We start from the raw sequence: 19908 nt of genomic DNA, 5'->3' as shown, positions 1-19908 counted from the left end.
CCAGCATATCCACCTGGTGGTGCAGCCCGTGGGCAGGGACCTCACTGTTCCACCCCGAAGTCAACCACATGCACAGGGGCCACAGAGCAGGGGACGAAAACTCAGCCGTCAGGCCTGATCCGGCCCCCAGCTTGCTTTTGTCAATAAAGTTTTATTGGCACACCGCTGTACCCATTTGGTTACACGTCGCCTCCGGCCGCGTTCACGACCACCGCAGAGTCGAGGGATCTCAACAGACGCCGCGTGGACCTCGGAGCTTAACTGTTTACCATCTTCTTCCTTTCAGCCGAAATGTTTCAACCCCGAGCTCAGAGATGAATATTCACAAAAAGGTGTCGAAGGCACTCCACGGCCTTGGATACATTCATCCAATGAAGGCTGATCTGGAAGAGAGGTATGCACCAGATCGTCTACAAGCCTTGACTCGGGCCAAGGGGTTGCTTTATCCTTGGCGGCTGGAACCTGCCCATGGGACAGGACAGTGGGCACAGGTGAGTCCCTCTGGACTGTTTAAAGAAAATGAAGACACAGGGAGTCAGTATGCTTCCTGGAGATCCTATGCACCCAATGGATAGATACCTAGAGAGATAGATAATAGAGAGATAGATAGATAGATAATAGATAGATAGATAGATAGATATGATGGATGAATGGATGGATGGATGGATGGATAGATACATAGATACATAGATAAGCAGACATGATGGATGGATGGATAGGTAGATGTAGATAAGCGATAGACAGACCCCGCGTTTCCCCCTGCAGGAGTGAGTGGTTCTGTGCCTGCGAGTTCAGCGCTCAGGGAGACCTTCCAGAATATCATCCCTCAGTCCCAACGCCTGGGTCTCCCACGGGACACAGGTGCCTGAGCTCAGAGCTCGGCCCCCGCCCCCGGGGGGTCGGTGGTCGTGCAGCCAGCGAGCCCCGACCCCCCCCCAACCCTCCCCCGAGGCCATCCCTGCGCAGCCGAGGCCTGGGCCTTCTGGCTGCTCGCCAAAAGATGTCGCAATGCACCCAGCTTTCCAACGCGAACGGAAATATGTTCCGCCAGCAATTTTGAAAAGTTCTTTTTTAATTTAAAAACGGAAAGAAAGTACATAAGTTCAACGGAAAACAGGAGTTCGCCCCGTCTGGGGATGCGCCTTTCCTTACCCGCGTGCGGGGATGTTGCGGGGGGTCCCTGCTGCGGGCCGGGGTTGCGCGCGATTGCTCCGTGCGCACGCCCCCGGCGGGCCCTGAGGGGTCTCCCTGAGGCCCTCCGCCAGCACCCCTGAAGTCACAGGCTGCAGAGGTCACCCCTTCCTTCCCCTCCGCGGGGCCGGGCTGCGCGCGCGCGCGCGCGCCTCATAGGAGGCGGGGGCCCCCGACGGGCTTGGCCGTCCACACAGCGCTCAGGCGGTTAGTAACACAGGAAATTTCAAAACGGGTTTCCTCTCTACCCACCCTGCCTGCCTCCAGGGGCTGCGTGCCCGGAGGTGGACCCCGAGGCATTTGCATTTGGACAACGGCAGGCAGACCGCGTCATGCGCCCCGTGCGCCCTGCGGCAGCCACACACCGGCCACCCGGGCCGGCGGATCAGTCCCAGGCCCGTCACCCGGCGGGGCTGCAGCAGGAGGTTGGCCGGCTTCCTGACCCCAGACGCTGAGCCACAGCTGAGGGCGGCCCTCTGAGACCTCGTCCCCAGGTGAGCGCTGCGTCCGTTCCTGCGCCCCTGCACGGTCTGGAATGGGGGAGGTCGGGACCGGCGGGGTCTCACGGGCGCAGACAGACGCGGGTGCAAGGGGCAGGTGCACGTGACCGCCCCATGGGGGTGCACGCGGAAGCAGAGAACCCCCCAGAGAGGGTGCGCACGCCTCCCGAGCATCGAACCCCCCACCCCCTGCACACCCTCCCTCGGTCACAGGCAGCGGTGCAGAGGTGAGCCCCACGGTGCCCCTGCGGATGCCCCCCGCCCCCATAAAGGGCCCCCGCGGGGACCCTGAGGCCCCCCGACATGAGCTCGCTGGTGCGGGTCACTCACAAAAAAAAAAAAAAAAAAACTGGGTCTCTGAGCGTGAGCACAGCCGCCCCTGCAGCGTCTGGGGAGAAGCGACCCGGTGGCCCGGGCTGGACCGCGGTTTGGACACAAACACCCACCTGCAGGGCTCGGTTCACACTCGCTGGGGAGGAGGCGGAACTCCGGAGCGCGCGTTTCGGTGCCCAAAGCAAACAAGGTTTCCTGGCGTCCTTGTCGTGTTGTACGTTCAGAAGCAGGGCCCGGCGCAAGGGCGCTGAGGAAGCCGCACCCCCGTCGGCCCCCCAGGCACGGTCCCACGCACGGCCCTGCCGGGAATGTGCGTCGGGCGCGACGGGCCGGCCCTTCGCTGCTGGAACAGGGGCATTCCATGCCCGCATTGCCATTGGTGCAGGGAGACGGGGGGTGTGTCCCCCGCGGACGTCGGCCCCCAAATCCCGGAGACCCAGACCTCCGGAGGAGTCAGGAGGTCGCGCGTCGGCCTCCAGCCGGTGCACGTGTGGTTGTGTCTGCCTCCCGCAATGTCCCCCGCTCAGCCGCGCTGACCGAGGGAGGCAGGACAGACAGCTGGACCCCGTGCGAGGCGCACCTGGGACCCCCTCCCCAACGGCGCCAGAGGCGCGCCCGGGACAAGGGGGCGGGGAAGAAGGTCCGGCTGGTGATAAGGCGGCGCCTGGGAAACCAACGGGCCGCCTGGAGATGCCCCTTGGCTGGGCCGGTGAGCCCTCCCATCGACCCCCACCCTGGGGGGCCGGTCTCCTTTTTCTCCGTGTGACCACCCGCCCAGCGACACCGCGGTTGGGGGCCTCCCTTTCACATCCCTTTCGGTGTCCCTGGAGGCAGCCGGGAGGGCGGGCAGGATATGAGGAAGCGAACACACACCTGCTACCTCGCTCTGTGTCCTCCAGCGAGGACATTTGCCAGGGCCCCTCCCCGCCCCCCCGGAGGTGACCCAGGCCTGCCAACTGAGCCTCTGCACCCTTACCCGGGACCAGCAACGCCGTGGGGAATCGTGACCCTGTGACCAAGTTCAGGCAGCAGCTGCGGGGACGTCCCTGGGGACCGCGCCGGGCATCCCCACCTGTGTGCGTCCGGAGCCTCGTCCGCCACGCGGAGGGACGCGGGCTCTGGCTTCTCTCGGCAGAGACGAACAGATCTGCCAGCTGCCTGCGCTTCTGAGATGTGCTGGGGGGTCGGGGGCTGCGCCAACATCATCCTTGTGCTTCGTGTGGGGAAACTGAGGCTGGAAGGGGCGCGGGAGGTGGCCCAAGCACACTGCACCAGGTTTCTGGCCTCCAAGGCCTTTCTGCTTCGCCAGGTGCCTGGCCCCGGAACACCTCGTCACGTGCTGGGCTCCGTGCTGAGCGTTTCTGGGGGGAGGGGGACTCAAAATATTGAGATGCAGACCTGGGCTTCAGGCTGCAAGGATTTGAGGTGGGAAGAAATCCAGAATGGCTTCCAGGAAGAGGTGGGACTGGCCAGGTCGAGGTGGCACCAGGGATGTCCTGAGTGGGATCAGGGCAGGGATGCGGTGTGTGTGTGTGTGTGTGTGTGTGTGTGTGTGTTCTGGGCGAAGCTGGGGACGACCCCAGCAGGACGGTGACATTTTAGCACCAAGCCCACAAAAGCCGTGGAAGCTTACAACACTGTTGGCAATTTTGGAGCTGAGCTTTGGAAAGAGAGCAGGTTGGGGCCGTGGTCCGGGCTCGGGATGTGAGTGGGGTGGGCGGTGCCTGAGTGGGGAACACCACACAGGTGGAGTCCCTGGGTTGCCAGCAGATGACAGGGGCTGGAACAGAGGGGAAGGGTGCCCCGTGACTCCTGATGGCTGGGAGGCAGGGAGGCATGGACCAAGGCAGGGCAGTGATGTCTGTTGAACGTGGTGCCCTTGTCCACCAGCTGGTGCCGGCTGGACCCCAGAGAGACTTACAAACAGGTGTGGGGCTGATATTAGGGACCCCGGGTGACCTTGGTGTTGTTTATGGGGGACCCCAGACAGGGGGAGGGGCCAGGGGAAGCTAGTGGCAAAGGGGGGTGGGGTTGAGGACAGAATCAAGTGTCAGATACGCAGGGCCAGGGCATGGTCTCTCTGGTGTGGCACTGCTCACATTCGGGCTGGGTTATTCTGTCATGTTCTATGGGGCATTGGGTGGTATCACTCGTCTGCACCCATCAGATGCCAGTACATTTCCTCCCCCAAGTTGGGGCAACCAGAAGTGTCCAAAGTCCCCTGGAAGAGGGGCAAATTCACTGCTGGTCATGAACTACTGTGATAGAGAGATGATACATATGACACAGATGATAGATAGATAGATAGATAGATAGATAGATAGATATTGATGGACAGATGGATAGATGGTTGGAAGGTGGATGGATGGGTGCATGGATGCATGGATGAATACATAGATGAATGAATGGGTGGGTGGATGGATGGATGGATGGATGGATGGAAGAAAGAATGTGTTGATGGCTGAATGGGTGGATGGAAGGAAGGAAGGAAGGAAAAAAGGGTGAGTGGATAGATGGATGCATGGATGGAGCAATAGTTGGATGGAATGATGTGTGCATGGGTGAGTGGACAGTTAGATAGATACATGGATGGATGGAAAGATGGATGGATAGATGGGTAGATGGATGGGTGAATGGGTGCATGGATGGACAGATGGACTGATGGATGGGTGAACAAATGGATGGATGGGTGGATGGAAGGATGGATGGATGGATGGATGTATGGATGGATGGATGGATGGACAGATGGATGTGTGGATGGACGGACAGATGGATGTGTCGATGGGTGGATGGATGGACAGATGGGTGGATGGACAGATGGACTGATAGATGGGTGAACAGGTGGATGGATGGATGATGGATGGATGGATGGATGGACAGATGGATGGGTGGATGGGTAGATGGACAGATGGGCTGATGGATAGGTGAACAGATGGATGGATGGGTGCATGGAAGGATGGATGGATGCATGGACAGATAGACTGATAGCTGGGTGAACAGGTGGATGGATGGATGGATGGATGGATGGATGGATGGATGTGTAGACAAGTGGATGGATGGATGCATGGATGGATGGATGTGTAGACAGGTGGATGGATGGGTGGATGGATGGATGGATGGATGGACAGATGGATGTGTGGATGGACGGACAGATGGATGTGTGGATGGGTGGATGGACAGACAGATGTGTGGATGGGTGGATGGACAGATGGACTGATAGATGGGTGAACAGGTGGATGGATGGATGGATGGATGGATGGATGGATGGACAGATGGGTGGGTGGGTGGACAGACAGATGGATGCGTGGATGGGTGGATGGACAGATGGACTGATGGATAGGTGAACAGATGGATGGATGGGTGCATGGAAAGATGGATGGATGGATGGACAGATGGACTGATAGCTGGGTGAAGAGATGGATGGATGGATGGATGTGTAGATAGGTGGATGGATGGATGGATGGATGGATGGATGGATGGATGTGTAGACAGGTGGATGGATGGATGGATGGATGGATGGATGTGTAGACAGGTGGATGGATGGATGGATGGATGGATGGATGGATGGATGTGTAGACAGGTGGATGGATGGGTGGATGGATGGATGGATGGATGGATGGATGGATGTGTAGACAGGTGGATGGATGGATGGATGGATGAGTGGGTGTGTAGGCAGGTGGATGGATGGATGGATGGATGGATGGATGGATGGGTGGATGTGTAGACAGGTGGATGGATGGATGGACAGATGGACTGATAGCTGGGTGAAGAGGTGGATGGATGGATGGATGGATGGATGGATGGATGGATGTGTAGATAGGTGGATGGATGGATGGATGGATGGATGGATGTGTAGACAGGTGGATGGATGGATGGATGGATGTGTAGACAGGTGGATGGATGGATGGATGGATGGATGGATGGATGGATGGATATGTAGACAGGTGGATGGATGGATGGGTGGATGTGTAGACAGGTGGATGGATGGATGCATGGATGGGTGTATGGACGTAGGAATAGGTAGCTGGATCAGTGATGTATGTGTGGACCGATGAAGCAATCCCAGTACCTCTCTCAGCACCTGTCTCTTAGGGCAGCTGTAACACATGAGCAGAAACTGGTGTGAGGGATGTTGGAAACGCTCTGTAGCGACACTGAGGTGGTGGTTATGCAACATGGTGAATGCAGTCGAAGCCACTGCAGTGTTGACTTTAACATGGTGCCTTGTGTGTCAGTATAAAAAAAGACCGAGTGGAAGAAAATAGCCGTCAGATGCTGGTGCTCTTACTTCCTCATCCTGGGCTATAAACAGTGCCTACAGGACACACTGCCAGTGCCCTGGGTGGCATAGGTTCTGAGTCACGCTCACAGGAAGCCATGAAGGGGCGTTCCTGAAAACCCCAGCACAAGATGCCCATCCTAGGCCACAGCTGGCTGGTTTCCTTCCCCCCGAGCAAGGCTCCCTTCTAAATAAACACCTTGGCCGCCATTTGTAAACAGGCATGCACACAATGGAAACGCCGAGCGTCTGCACCTGGGGCGGTGTGCAGAACGTCCTCTGAGCTATGGCCTTGATTCCCAGCTCATGCTGGCACCACGGTGACATTCGACGCCGTGCATTCCACGCTGGCTCCCCAGTGCTGATGTCAGGCTCCGTGCACAGCGCGGTTGGTGAAAACGGATGCTGGGGCGAGGAGACGGGGGACCAGAGGGAGTATCCAGGGACCAGAGAAATGTTTAGGGACAAGGACATTTTGGGAACAGAGGGCTTATTGGAGACACATGCCGAGGATCGTGGCCCCGTCATCCACATTCAGGGATCTCACTGGGGTCCCAGGGACCCGCTGAGTGCACTTTCCCAAGAATGTCAACAGGCCACGTGTGCTCCGGCAGAATGACCCAACTCACAGCATCTGACCTGTGTCCCAGCCCAACACAAGAATTCTCCTCAGATCCTCTTTCCTACTGACACTGGTTTCCATTTCGCTCAGCACATCACACAACTTCCTTAGAGCTTTCTACTCATCCCGAGGCTCCGGGAGGCGTAACAGCAAGCCCAGGTCACGTGCCCTGGGGCTTCCCATAGGGCACTTGGGGGCAGGGGCTGGGTGGCTCCTCAGCCCCCTGCCTGGTGCCGCCCTCCACTTGACGAGTGATGTCGGCATGGCGTGGTCAGGGTTGTCCTTGTAGGTCCCGCCTCCCTGAAGGTCAGGCTTCAACACCCTCCAAGCACAACCCAGCCCCTGCCTAAGGCTGCCATTCTCACCTGTCCACAAGGTGAGCACCCCACACCCCACCCCATCTTCTGTGCACTCACCCAGCAGGAGGCCAGGGACCCCATGCCATCCCCCGGCTCTCTGACCACTTCTGCTGTGATACCTCACGCACCTGGGTGGGACGCCCGATGACAGGTCCTCATATGAACAGAGTAACTTCAGGACACAGCTCTTCTCCCCCAAGCGTGTAGCCCAGACCATTCAAAACACGCTCAGACCAATACTTCTTCATAGTGGCATTACTCACAACACCAAGAAGTGGGGAAAACCCAAATACCTATCAATGGAAACATGGATAAACAGCATGGGAGTTTCATCCACACGATGGAATATGACTCCACCATGAAAAGGAACGACATTCTGACCCCTGCTACCCCATGGATGGACCTTGAAAAGATGATACTCAGGGAGAGAAGCCAGATGCACAAGGACACATCGTGTGGGATTCTATTTACAGGAACTAGAAGCTGAGGTCGGGGTGTGGCTGATTCTGTATCTGGTGGGAGTGTGCTTCCTAGTCCACAATGACCACCGTGCTCCATGATGAGGAAAGGAGTAAAGACAATAAGTGTCCACAGAAAGCAGCTGCCGGTGGCCTGACATGGCCAGACCTTACTGTCCAGGTGTTGGGTACACAGTGTAGAGTGACCAGCCATCTTGATTTGCCTGGGAAGCAGGAGGTCCTGACAGGCAGGACCTGGGGGTCTAAAATGGGGACAATCCTGGCAAAATGGGTGTAGTCAGTTGAATGGTGGGCCCCTTCCCCCCAAATATATGTCCATGCAATAATCCCCCCAGAACCTGTGGACCTTATTTGGAAGTCCACGTCTTTGCAGATGTGGTTAACTGAAGGATCTAAGATGAGGTCATCTTGGATGAGGTTGGGCCTTAAATCCAATGACAGGTGTCCTTGTAAGAGACAGAAGAGGAGACACAGAGGAGAACCCACGGGAAAATGGAGGCAGAGATGGGAGGTCTAGTACAGGATAAGGTTGGATAGATAGCTAGATAATAGATAGATGTAGATGGATGGATGGATGGATGGATGGATACATAAATAGATACATACATACATACGTACATACATACATACATACATAGGATGGATGGATGGATGGATGATGGATGTATGGGTTAGGTGGGTAGATAGATGGATAGATAGATGAATAGACAGATGGATAGATAGATGGATAGATAGAGGATAGATATAGTGGATGGATGGATGGATGGATGGATGGGTGGATTACATAGGTAGGTAGATAGATATAGATATATAGATATAGATATAGATATAGATATAGATATAGATATAGATGATATACATATACATATACATAGTGGATGGATGGATGATGGATGTATGGATTAGGTGGGTAGATGGATGGATAGATAGATAGATAGATGATGGATAGATAGATACAGTGGGTGGGTAGATGGATGGATGGATGAATTAGGTAGGTAGGTAGGTAGGTAGGTAGGTAGATAGATGATAGATATAGTGGATGGATGGATGGATGGATTAGGTAGGTAGGTAGATATAGATAGATAGATAGATAGATAGATAGATAGATAGATATGATGGGTGAATGGATGGATGGATGGATGGATGGATGGAAAAATGGATGGATGGATAGATAGATACATAGATAGACAGACATGATGGATGGATGGGTAGATGGATGGATGGATAGATAGATAGATAGATAGATAGATAGACATGATGGATGGATGGGTAGATGGATGGATAGATACATAGATACATAGATAGACAGACATGATGGATGGATGGGTAGATGGATGCATAGATAGATAGATAGATAGATAGATACATATGATGGATAGATAGATAGATAGATAGATAGATAGATAGATATGATGGGTGAGTGGATGGGTGGATGGGTGGATGGATGGATGGAAAGATAGATAGATAGATAGATAGATAGATAGATAGATAGATATAATGGGTGAATGGATGGATGGATGGATGGATGGATGGATGGATACACAGATAGACAGACATGATGGATGGATGGGTAGATGGATGGATAGATAGATAGATAGATAGATAGATAGATAGATACAGTGGATGGATAGATGAAGTAGGTATATAGACAGATAGATATACATAGATGATAGATAGATGACAGAGATAGATAGATAGACAGAGAGATGATACATCAGTTGTTTTTCATGCTAGGTCCTGGGCACTGCTGACGTGCAGCTAGATGGCTTTATGAAGCTGGGCATCCTGTGCACCGAGGGTGATGAGTGTGACCAGGAAAAAGAGCCCTATACATTGCAGAGTGTCACCTGGGGGCCCAGTCACCTCCAGCAGAAGGCCCTTGGCCAACACTGAGCCTGGTTGAGCGGGAGAATTCGTACCACATCTCATTGTCGCGGTCCACAGTGTTGAGACACGCTGGGGCTCTCCTTGGGGTCTCAGGGAACACCCAACCATATTGACTACAAAAATCCATGTACGCTGCAGTGAATCCCATGTATTAACACCGAGGCTAGCCCAGGGGGTTCTTTCCCCAAGCCCCAGGGAGTCTGTCTGGGGCTCCATGATGTGGATAGATCAGACACAGCCTCCGATCTCATGTGAGGCCCAGGACGTGATATCGTCATTCCGAGGGGCCTTGACAGTCAGATCAGTTCTGTGCCTCCATCATAGGACACGCGGTAAATTAGGAAGCGTGATGCATTACGAGCTCCGCGACAGTTTTCTGGTGTCAATGCTGCGTGGGGACCCAACGTTTTCACACAACCACCTGGTCCATGAGCGGTGGGGGTTGATCTTCTGTGGCACTCAGGAGAGTCCGTCATGGGCTCCAACACATGCCCAGGGCCCCCTGCAGGACAACTGAGCCCATCTCCCCACCATGCTTCTTCTGCTTGGAGGCAGGCAGTGGGTTGCACCTGGAGAGGGGCCTCCAGTGGGGGGACAAGACGTCCTGGGGCCACACGCCTTCTGACTGAACCACCGAGGAAACCTTTCCCAGGACCGAGTTGCCCCTCTCCTCAGCCTTGTCCGGCACCTGGGACCCCGAGTCTCCGACGCTTCTGACAAGATTGCATCTCAAGGTCGACCCACATCCAATTCAAGTGGAGCTGCCCTGATTCATGCTGTGTGCTTTCAAATAACGTGATTCCACCATCCGCGGGAATCTTGTCATTAAATATCCCTGGGCCCGTCTGGAGGGGAATGTGCCAGTTCCAACGCAAGATGACATGTGTCTTTGGAAAGCGGAGGTCTCAGAGGTCAGAGAGAGAGATGCATTCACTTTCTGCACTGGGAAAAATTAGCAACGGCCCCCGGGGTCTTCCTTCTCTGAGGGTTTCTGTGTTGATCGAGGTTCTCAATAGAAGCAGACTGTGGTGGTTGACTTTATGTGTGAAGTTGGCTGGGCCTCAGGTGGCCTGGATATTGGGGCCAACGGGACTCAGGGTGTGTCTGGGAGAGATAAGCATTGTATCGGTGGACTGACTAAAAGAGACGGCCTTCCCCAGGGTGGGTAGGGCTTGTGCAGTCCGGCGATCCTTTCACGGCCAGAAGACAACACAAGGTGGCTAACAGCAGACCCAGCTCCCTGTGCCTCACCGTCTCCAAGCTGAGACATCTGTCTTCCCCTGTCCCCAGACTGGAACATACAGAGTCCGCTTTCCTGGGCCTCCAGTCTGCAGACAGGAGACCACGTGAGCCTCCGCCATCATGTGAGCCAATTCCTTTAATGAACTTCTTTATATATGTGTGTAGATATCATACTGGTTCTCCTTCTCCTTCTCTTATATGAATGACAAGGATCATTCATATAAGAAACACAAGGATTGATGGATATAGAGAAAGGAGGGGAGGAGGGGAGGAAGGAAGGAAGGAAGGAAGAAAGGAAGGAAGGAAGGAAGGGAGGGATAGACAGAGAGAGACAGAGAGAAAGAAAGAAAGAAAGAAAGAAAGAAAGAAAGAAAGAAAGAAAGAAAGAAAGAAAGGAAGGGAGGTGATTGATACATACATGATAAATAGGTAATACAAAGATAGGTGATGGATAGAATGGATAGATAGACATGATGGAAAGAATGATAAATAGATATATAGATGATGAATGGATGGATAGATAGATAAATAGATAGAGGATAGTGGTTGGATAGATAGATAAGAGTGATGGATAGATGGATAGTAGATGGATAGACAGATAGATGGACAGATCTACATCTATCTATAGGAGAGACAAAGACGGATAAGGAGACAGAGATCTTTTTTACTTATTTATTTTGAGAGAGAGATTTATTTTAAGGAACTGACGGCTACAACTGTGGAGACTGGCAAGTCTGAACTCTGCAGGGTCGACCAGCAGGCTGGGGCCCAGGGAAGCAATGATGCTGTATCTTGAGCGTGAACACCATCTGAAGGCAGAATTCCCACTTCCTCGCAGGAGGAGATCAGTCTGTTTCCCTCAGAGCCTTCAACTGATGGGACAAGGCCCACCACCTCACGGAGGGCCGCCCGCTTTACTCAAAGTCCACCAATTTAAACGTTAATCCCATCTAAAAGAAATGCCTGCACAGGAACATGTAGGCTCGTGCTTGACCGCAGATCTTCACACTGGGGCGCAGCCAAGGGGACACATAAAACTCCACATCACCTGGCAGAATGAAGAAGGGCTCTCTCAAGGGTGCTCTGGGATCTGGGGCAGGTGGCATGGCCACATTCATCCCATGGCTCTCTTTCCTGGGATGAGGCTCGTCTTACAGGGCACGAGGGCACACGGTTTGTTATATTTTGTTTTTTGCAGAAGTCTTTGTGTGGACGTACATTCTCATTTCTTTTCGCCCCCGTTTTATTGAGATATACCTGATGTATAACTTTGTACGAGCCCCAGGGGGACAACATAATAATGCGCCATGTGAAATGTGCCAACGGGTTTTTACTCTTAAGTTTCGGAAGGGATAAGAAAGAACACTCGAGACCTTTGACCCTGGGAACCAAAGAATGAAAACCACTTTCCTGGCAAACTGGTCCTCTTGTGTTTTCTTAATCTAACTGGTCGTCCTCTGAGTTTCGTCACCAGAAACCAAAGTGATATCTCTCGTCCACAGAGATACGTCACATGTATCAGGACGGGGTGGCTAGGTCTTTCATTCGCCTCCTCTGGTGCACACCTTGTGAAATCCAGCAAGTGGACGGGATATGAGAACGCAACACCCCAAAAATGAGACACCTGCTGTGGGGTCCTTGTGTTCACGGCAAGATACAGATCTGCTTCTCGTGATCTTAATCAGTTTTGCAACAGTGAGCCCACTGGCCTCCACACCACCCAGGAAACCCAGCTCCTGCCTCCCAGGGGCCCTGCAGTTCACAGTGGGGGGCAGGGCGTAGGATTCTGTGTCTGCAACAGCACGCCCGCCCTCCCTCCCCGGCTGGCTACCAGCCTAGAACACAGATAAAGGGTGTGTGTGCATCGGGAAGTTATATGTAACTCATAAGAAGGAAGCCAACAGAAAAATGAGGTGCCTACTTAGAGAGGTACCAGAGTGGCATGTGAATGCAGAAACGTCACCCATTTAGGTATGGGACTGTGTCATTACGGGCTGAACTGCGTCGAAAATTCAGCTGTCAAAGTCCTCACCCCAAGACCTCAGAATGTGACCCCACTTGGAAATGGGGCTTTTGCAGATGTAATTTGGTAAGACAAAGTCACACTGGAGGAGGCTGGGTCCCCACTGCAATGTGACCGGTATCCTTCTAAAAGGGAGAAATTTGGATACAGACACACACACCGAAGGAGGACCACAGGAGGACACAGGGAGTAGATGCTATCTACACACCCAGGAGAGAGGCCTCAAAAGGAACCAGCCTCTACCCCACCTGGATCTCAGACAAGCAGCCTCCAGGACCAGGAGGCGTAAATATCTGTTTATTATTCTGTGACAAAATAAATTACAGACTCAGGTACTCTGTTACAACAACCGTAGGAAACCCATACGGTCGGGACGACTTCCTACACAGCATTAGGACTCCAACCACTGTGGTTTTCTTTTCTGCTTCCTGCCCTGATCTGTTGTTTCTCAGAAATGGAAACCAGTCGCACCGAGAGCAACACCATGGCCTGTGAAGGATTCCTTGTCTCTCCCTGCAAGTCTTACTGGCCTCCACACTTCAGTGTGATTTGCAGATGGCTTTCAGAGGGACTGATTGTGTCCACGACCACTCCAGCTCAAGACCTGCCTGGAACAGATGGACGGACACGCACTGCTCCGTAGAGTTCTCTCTCCCATCAAGTATCGAAGGGGGCACTCCACGGGTCAGAGGCCACGAGGAAGAAAATATGGACAGGACTCCCTCAGGCCACCCCGGATTTCCTTATCTAAATTCCAGACCCCATGGGCGTAAGGATTAGCTCTACATAGTGACCAAACACAACATCCTCTGGGTCTGCAGCCAACCTCACACGTTTCCAAGGATGGAATGCATTCCCGATGCCACTCTCTGACCTCAAGGGAATTGAGCTGGAAACAAGTACCGAACAGCCAACCAGATTTTCTTCCACGGCTGCACCCTTCCACATAACCCATGGGCCAAAGAAGGAATTGTGACGAAAACAGAAAAGATTTTGAAGGAATGATGTCATCCGCAGACATAGCCCCACAGAGGCCCATGATGTCCTAATCCCCGTGAGATAGGCAGAATGCACAGAGCCCGATGTGGGGCTCGAACCAGCAAACCACAAGATCGTGACCTGAGCTGAAGTCAGACGCTTAACAGGCTGAGCCAAGCAGGTGCCCCAATACTTTGGCATTTAGCCGGAGAAACGGATTTCGGACTTCTGGCCGCTAGAACAGCGAGAAAGCAGATGTCTGCTGTCTAAACCTTGTGGTGCTTTGTTACAGCAGCCTCGGGAGGCTCACACAAACAATAATGAAGACACAATGTATCAAAACACCTGAGATGGAACCAAAGCAGTAAACACAGGCAGATTCATAGCCTTGAATGCATTCCTTAGACAAGGAGAAATGCTGTATGTCCAAGGCCCATGATTCCTTCTTCAGTATTTAGAAAGAGCTAGCACAAACCAAAATAAGGTGGAAAGAATACAATTATGAAAGCAAGAGTTTGATAGAACGGGGGGGAAATGTACAGGAAAGGAAGAAAAAAATGTGGACAGGTTATCCTTATGCTTGAGAGGTCCAGCGTTTAGATATGACTAGTGTCTACACCGTGGGGTTGTTTCACAGGTTGAATGCGATTACAGGTGTTTAAGGTTGGCTGACAGGAAATGCCTGATAAACACCCACTAATTACAATCAGGCTTTCCAAAGCAAGTGACACCTTATTTCTGTTTCGTGTAACACCCTCTGTGTTACATTTCACATCACTGTGAAAGGAGGGAGACTGGGCACGTCCCCTGTAAGATGCTTTCCCGTTTCCCCAGCACATACTGTTTCTCCAGGATGGATGTGAATGTTGGCTTCTCCAGCTACGTGCAGAGACTCAGAACCTCTGAGCGTTCCACCTCCTGTCACCCAAATCCCCTTCTGAAAAATGCAGAAACACCACGCTCCCACACAAAGCTAACATTTCGACATGTATTTCCAATCGCCCCAAAACAAAGCAGTTTCCCCGAGAACTGCTTTTGCACACCGCCCCCTTCGCCTCAAGTCCTACGTGATCCCCTCCCTCTCTGTGCATGAAGATTTAGGGCACCAGGGGTCTCTAAACTGAGATGCCCAGGGCACCAGAGACCACCTGCGGGTCCCTGTACACACTTAGTTTTTAAACAGCCAACTCGTGGGGCACCTGGGTGATTCAGATGGTTGAGCGTCTGACTTCAGCTCAGGTCATGATCTCACGGTTCGTGAGTTCGAGTCCCGCGTTGGGCTCTTTGCTGACAGCTCAGAGCCTGGAGCCTGCTTCACATTCTATGTCTCCCTCTCTCTCTCTCTCTGCCCGTCCACAGCTTGCTCTCTCTCTCTCTCTCTCTCTCTCTCAAAAATAAATAGAATCATTAAAAAATTAAAAACAACAACAACCAACTCATGACAAAAGACATAAAGTTGCTCCTTTTCTAATCAACATTCAGCTCCAATGCAAGTTCAAATACAAGCTCGAGAAAGTTCTAGAATTCTAGACCTAAGAGAAAAGCAGGTCCTCCTCCAGGATAAATCCTACCATGGTGCAAATAGACCCCAGCAGGTCCAAAGGAGATGCCCACCCTCTTAATATTCAGCCCACGTATCCCAAACCTGGAGGGTCCCAAGCTGCCTCCTGGAGGCACCGATGTTCATGGCTGGGGAAGTGACTCAGAAAGCAGGGGAAGCCCCACGTTCACCAGGGCAGATGCACTACTGACCTTTTCAGTTTCTCCCCCTTCCCTCTTCCATCCCTAAAGAAGGAAGAGAAGTCAGAGGGACACATCGCTCCTTTCCAACATGGCGGGATCCTTTCTCACTATGTTCAAGATACACAGTGGGGATTCCCATGGGTGACACTTGTGCACGGTTTCCTCCTGCTCTGGTCCGTGTTACTCCGTGAGTGAGCAACCCCTTATTGGAACCAATCGTGCTCCAGTGACCTTGACTCCTCCTGTGTGACCTTGTAAGATGCCTGGTCGAGTCAATGCCTGTCGAAAGCAAAAATAGCACGGTGGACGCATCTGTCGCTTTACGGATATTCCCTTTTATTCAACACGTGGGAAGGTCTCCACCAGAGTTCACCCCATTCGGGAAGTCGCGCCCGATACATTTCTTTACCGTCATGTTTAATAACTGTATCGAAGCCTGTGATATATTTATGTCACTTGCATCAATTTGACCGCACTGACCACAGACTCAGAAGAAGCTTTTTAGCGCAGAGGGTCCGGCGGACAGGAAGTGAAACATGTTTCCATTTCAACGCGCGTACCTATCTTTGTCGTCCTGACTGGGATGGGGTCATAGAGCAAAGACTTTCAAACCCGGCTCTATAAGACTCTAGGCTGAGTCTGCAAAAGCACTGATAACAGAGTGGCAGTTTGAGGAGAGAGGGGAAAACAAAACAATGTAACATTGCACGATCTTTAACAAGAGTTCCTTCGTGGGTTGGTTAAATGCATGACACGGTACATGAAAGGGACACCATTCGTGTGCCTTCGAAGGGGTCACCTGGCATTTGCATTTCTAAACAGCAATGTCCACGGTGTGTCCGACATTGTTTGCATCTTTCAAATGTAAGATATTAGCTACAGTAGTAAATTCTTCTAGAGTCCACAGAGAAAGTCATGTGTGATAGCATTGGGGGAGGGGTCTGTAACAAAGAAACGACACATAGGTGGCTTAAAACAACAGAAATTCATGCTCTGCCAGCTCTGGAGACCAGAACTTTGAGATCCAGGCAGGGCAGGACCATTGAGATCCAGGCAGGGGAGGGCCACTGAGATCCAGGAGGGCCAGGACCACTGAGATCCAGGCAGGGCAGGACCACTGAGATCCAGGGTGGGCAGGACCACTGAGATCCAGGCAGGGCAGGGCCGCTGAGATCCAGGCAGGGCAGGACCACTGAGATCCAGGGTGGGCAGGACCACTGAGATCCAGGCAGGGAAGGGCCACTGAGATCCAGGAGGGGAAGGGCCACTGAGATCCAGGCAGGGCAGGGCCACTGAGATCCAGGGTGGGCAGGACCACTGAGATCCAGGCAGGGCAGGACCACTGAGATCCAGGGTGGGCAGGACCACTGAGATCCAGGCAGGGAAGGACCACTGAGATCCAGGGTGGGCAGGACCACTGAGATCCAGTTGGGCAGGGCCGCTGAGATCCAGGCAGGGCAGGACCACTGAGATCCAGGGTGGGCAGGACCACTGAGATCCAGGCAGGGAAGGGCCACTGAGATCCAGGAGGGGAAGGGCCACTGAGATCCAGGCAGGGCAGGGCCACTGAGATCCAGGCAGGGCAGGACCACTGAGATCCAGGAGGGGCAGAACCCCTGACTTCCAGGCAGGGCAGGGCCACTGACATCCAGGAGGGTCAGGGCCACTGAGATCCAGGAGGGGCAGGGCCACTGAGATCCAGGAGGGGCAGGGTTGCTGAGATCCAGGCAGGGCAGGACCACTGAGATCCAGGAGGGGCAGGACCCCTGACTTCCAGGCAGGGCAGGGCCACTGACATCCAGGAGGGTCAGGGCCACTGAGATCCAGGAGGGGCAGGGCCACTGAGATCCAGGCAGGGCAGGACCAGTGAGATCCAGGCAGGGCAGGGCCGCTGAGATCCAGGAGGGGCAGGGCCGCTGAGATCCAGGCAGGGCAAGGCCTCTGAGATCCAGGCAGGGCAGGGCCACTGAGATCCAGGCAGGGCAGGACCAGTGAGATCCAGGCAGGGCAGGACTGCTGAGATCCAGGAGGGGCAGGGCCACTGAGATCCAGGCAGGGCAGGACCAGTGAGATCCAGGCAGGGCAGGGCCGCTGAGATCCAGGCAGGACAGAGCCACTGAGATCCAGGCAGGGCAGGGCCACTGAGATCCAGGAGGGGCAGGGCCATTGACATCTATGAGGGGCAAGACCACTGAGATCCAGGCAGGGCAGGGCCACTGAGATCCAGGCAGGACAGGACCATTGAGATCCAGGAGGGGCAGGGCCACTGAGATCCAGGCAGGGCAGGACTGCTGAGATCCAGGAGGGGCAGGGCCACTGAGATCCAGGCAGGGGAGGGTCATGCTCCCTCAGAGGCTCCAGGGGAGGCTCCTTCCTGCCTCTTCCAGCTTTTGGGGCTCCACGCGCCCCTGGGCTCGTGGCCGTGTCCCTCCCGTCTCTTCCTCCGCCTTCACGTGGCTTCTCCCCTGTGTCTGTGTCTCCTCTTGTGTCTGCTACAAGGACCCCTGTCATCGGATTCAGGGCCCCCCTCCTCCAGGATGAGCTCACCTCAGATCCTTCCCTTACCCACATCTGCAAAGACCCAATTCCCAAATAAAGCGTCCTTCTCAGGTGCCGGGGGTGACGATGTGGACCGATCCTTTTGGGGTCACGTTTCCACCCCCAACCCCATTGGAGGCCACGAATCAGGGCTCAGCCGATGGCGGTGGTGAGCGTGGCCCCATTCCCGTAGGGCCAGGTGGGGAGAGGGCGCGTGTGGGGGAAACAGGCCGGGCCCCCGAAGGTGCGGAGAAAGAGGAACCAGTCCCCGCAGGGGCCAGTCCCTGTCTGATTGTCACCCACAGCAGCACCACGTTAGCAGTGGGGGAGGGCGGGAGGCAGAGCAGCCCAGAACAAGGGTGATAAGTCTGTTCTCTCGGCAGTCTACACTCGCTGACTTCCCTCCACCCACAGCAAGCCTGTCAATGGCTGTGGGTCCAAAGATAGAAGTCCGAGCCCGACAGACACACGGGGGCCTGCGAGGGTCCGCGGGGTCCGTCCCGGGGACCCTGCAAATGTGTCCCCGGTCTGACATTTCCTCCTGCAGTCCGGTCCCGGGAATCACCCCAGCCCCTGCGGCCGCTTAAAAGGCCAGGGTTGAAATTCCCCACGTCCCTCAGGACAGAACTGAGATGCTTTCTCACCGCCATGCTGGGCAGGCTTCACTTCCCTCCTGCTGGGTGTCGTGTCCTCCGACACCCCACCCCCACGGGCGACCGGCTGGGCTCGGCTCCGGGCCCCGCCTGGGTTGGCCCTGAGATTCCCTTCTCCCGGGAAGCCCCTGGGGGCCTGCTCCCTGGGCAGGCTGCTGGCCGCCCAGACGGCCCCACTTGGTGCGGGGGGCGTGTGGAGCAACGGGGCACCCAGGCCGAGGGTGCCCTTGGCGCCCGGGGGTTCCCTGACCCCTTCTGCCGATGGCACAGTGGCCCCCGTACCCCCTCGGAGTCTGGTGGTCTCGGGGACTCCAACTTGCTTCCCCAGGGCGGCGCGCGGCAGCCTTACTGTGCCATGTGGCTTTTATTTTTTGTGGTGAGGACGGTTCCCACGAGACCTGCCTTCCAAGCACATTCGTACGGGCACGATCATGTCCCGCCTTCTGTAAGCACGAGGCCGCACAGCCGATCTCGAGGACCATTTCGTCCCGCGAACCTGGAGCCCCGACCCCATCAAGCACCCCCTTGCCTTTCCGTGTCTCTTGCTCGAGGCGGACTGCCAGTCCCCGGTGGGTGTGGACCACGGGGTGTAGGTCACATGCTCACACGACCGAAGTCGCAGCTTCCCTCTGATGCAGCAATCCCAGTCGGGACCCCAGAGCACCGAAGCCGAGACCTCGGACAGCGGCCACGCCTGCGTGTTCCCGACAGCCTTAGTCCCGGCGGCCGAGACGTGAGAACATCCCACGTGTCCACCGAGGATGGGCCGACGTGCAAATTCTCCGTGGTGGGAGTGAGGTCGGGGGAGCTAAGCTTGACCGCCCCACCCTGGCTGGTCCTGGGCTCTTTGCAGAGGACCGGGAGCCCCATCTCGGGCCCTACAAACCGTAGGGGATGCAGACACGCTCAACCCCGATCCCGAGGCCGTGGGGATGGGTCTCGGGCTCCCCTCTGTGGCCCCAGGCTTTCCAGAGCTCTGTCCCCTTCCTGCTCCCCGCTATGACCCCAAGACGCCCACCCTGTGCATCACCTCTGGTCCCCACTGCTGGTCCCCTGGGTCCTGCCCGGGTGTTTTTGCCTC

The 19908-nt window shown here is 54.6% G+C and overlaps 2 protein-coding genes across 2 annotated transcripts in view; both read left to right on the top strand.

Moving 5' to 3' along the window:
- Nucleotides 1-1553: 1553 nt before the first annotated feature.
- P2RY8 (P2Y receptor family member 8) overlaps nucleotides 1554-19908 on the top strand; it is a 42591-nt gene continuing 24236 nt past the window's right edge. Inside the window, exon 1 of the mRNA XM_023249097.2 lies at nucleotides 1554-1685. The gene's annotated coding sequence lies outside the window, so the exon portion shown is untranslated. The remainder of the gene's footprint in view (nucleotides 1686-19908) is intronic.
- ASMTL (acetylserotonin O-methyltransferase like) overlaps nucleotides 1556-19908 on the top strand; it is a 74658-nt gene continuing 56305 nt past the window's right edge. Inside the window, exon 1 of the mRNA XM_045050312.1 lies at nucleotides 1556-1685. The gene's annotated coding sequence lies outside the window, so the exon portion shown is untranslated. The remainder of the gene's footprint in view (nucleotides 1686-19908) is intronic.

The sequence above is a fragment of the Felis catus genome, chromosome X (assembly GCF_018350175.1).
Source record: "Felis catus isolate Fca126 chromosome X, F.catus_Fca126_mat1.0, whole genome shotgun sequence".
NCBI lineage: Eukaryota > Metazoa > Chordata > Mammalia > Carnivora > Felidae > Felis > Felis catus.
The sequence above is the reverse complement of the archived record's forward strand: the minus strand, read 5'-3'. Positions and strand labels throughout refer to the sequence as shown.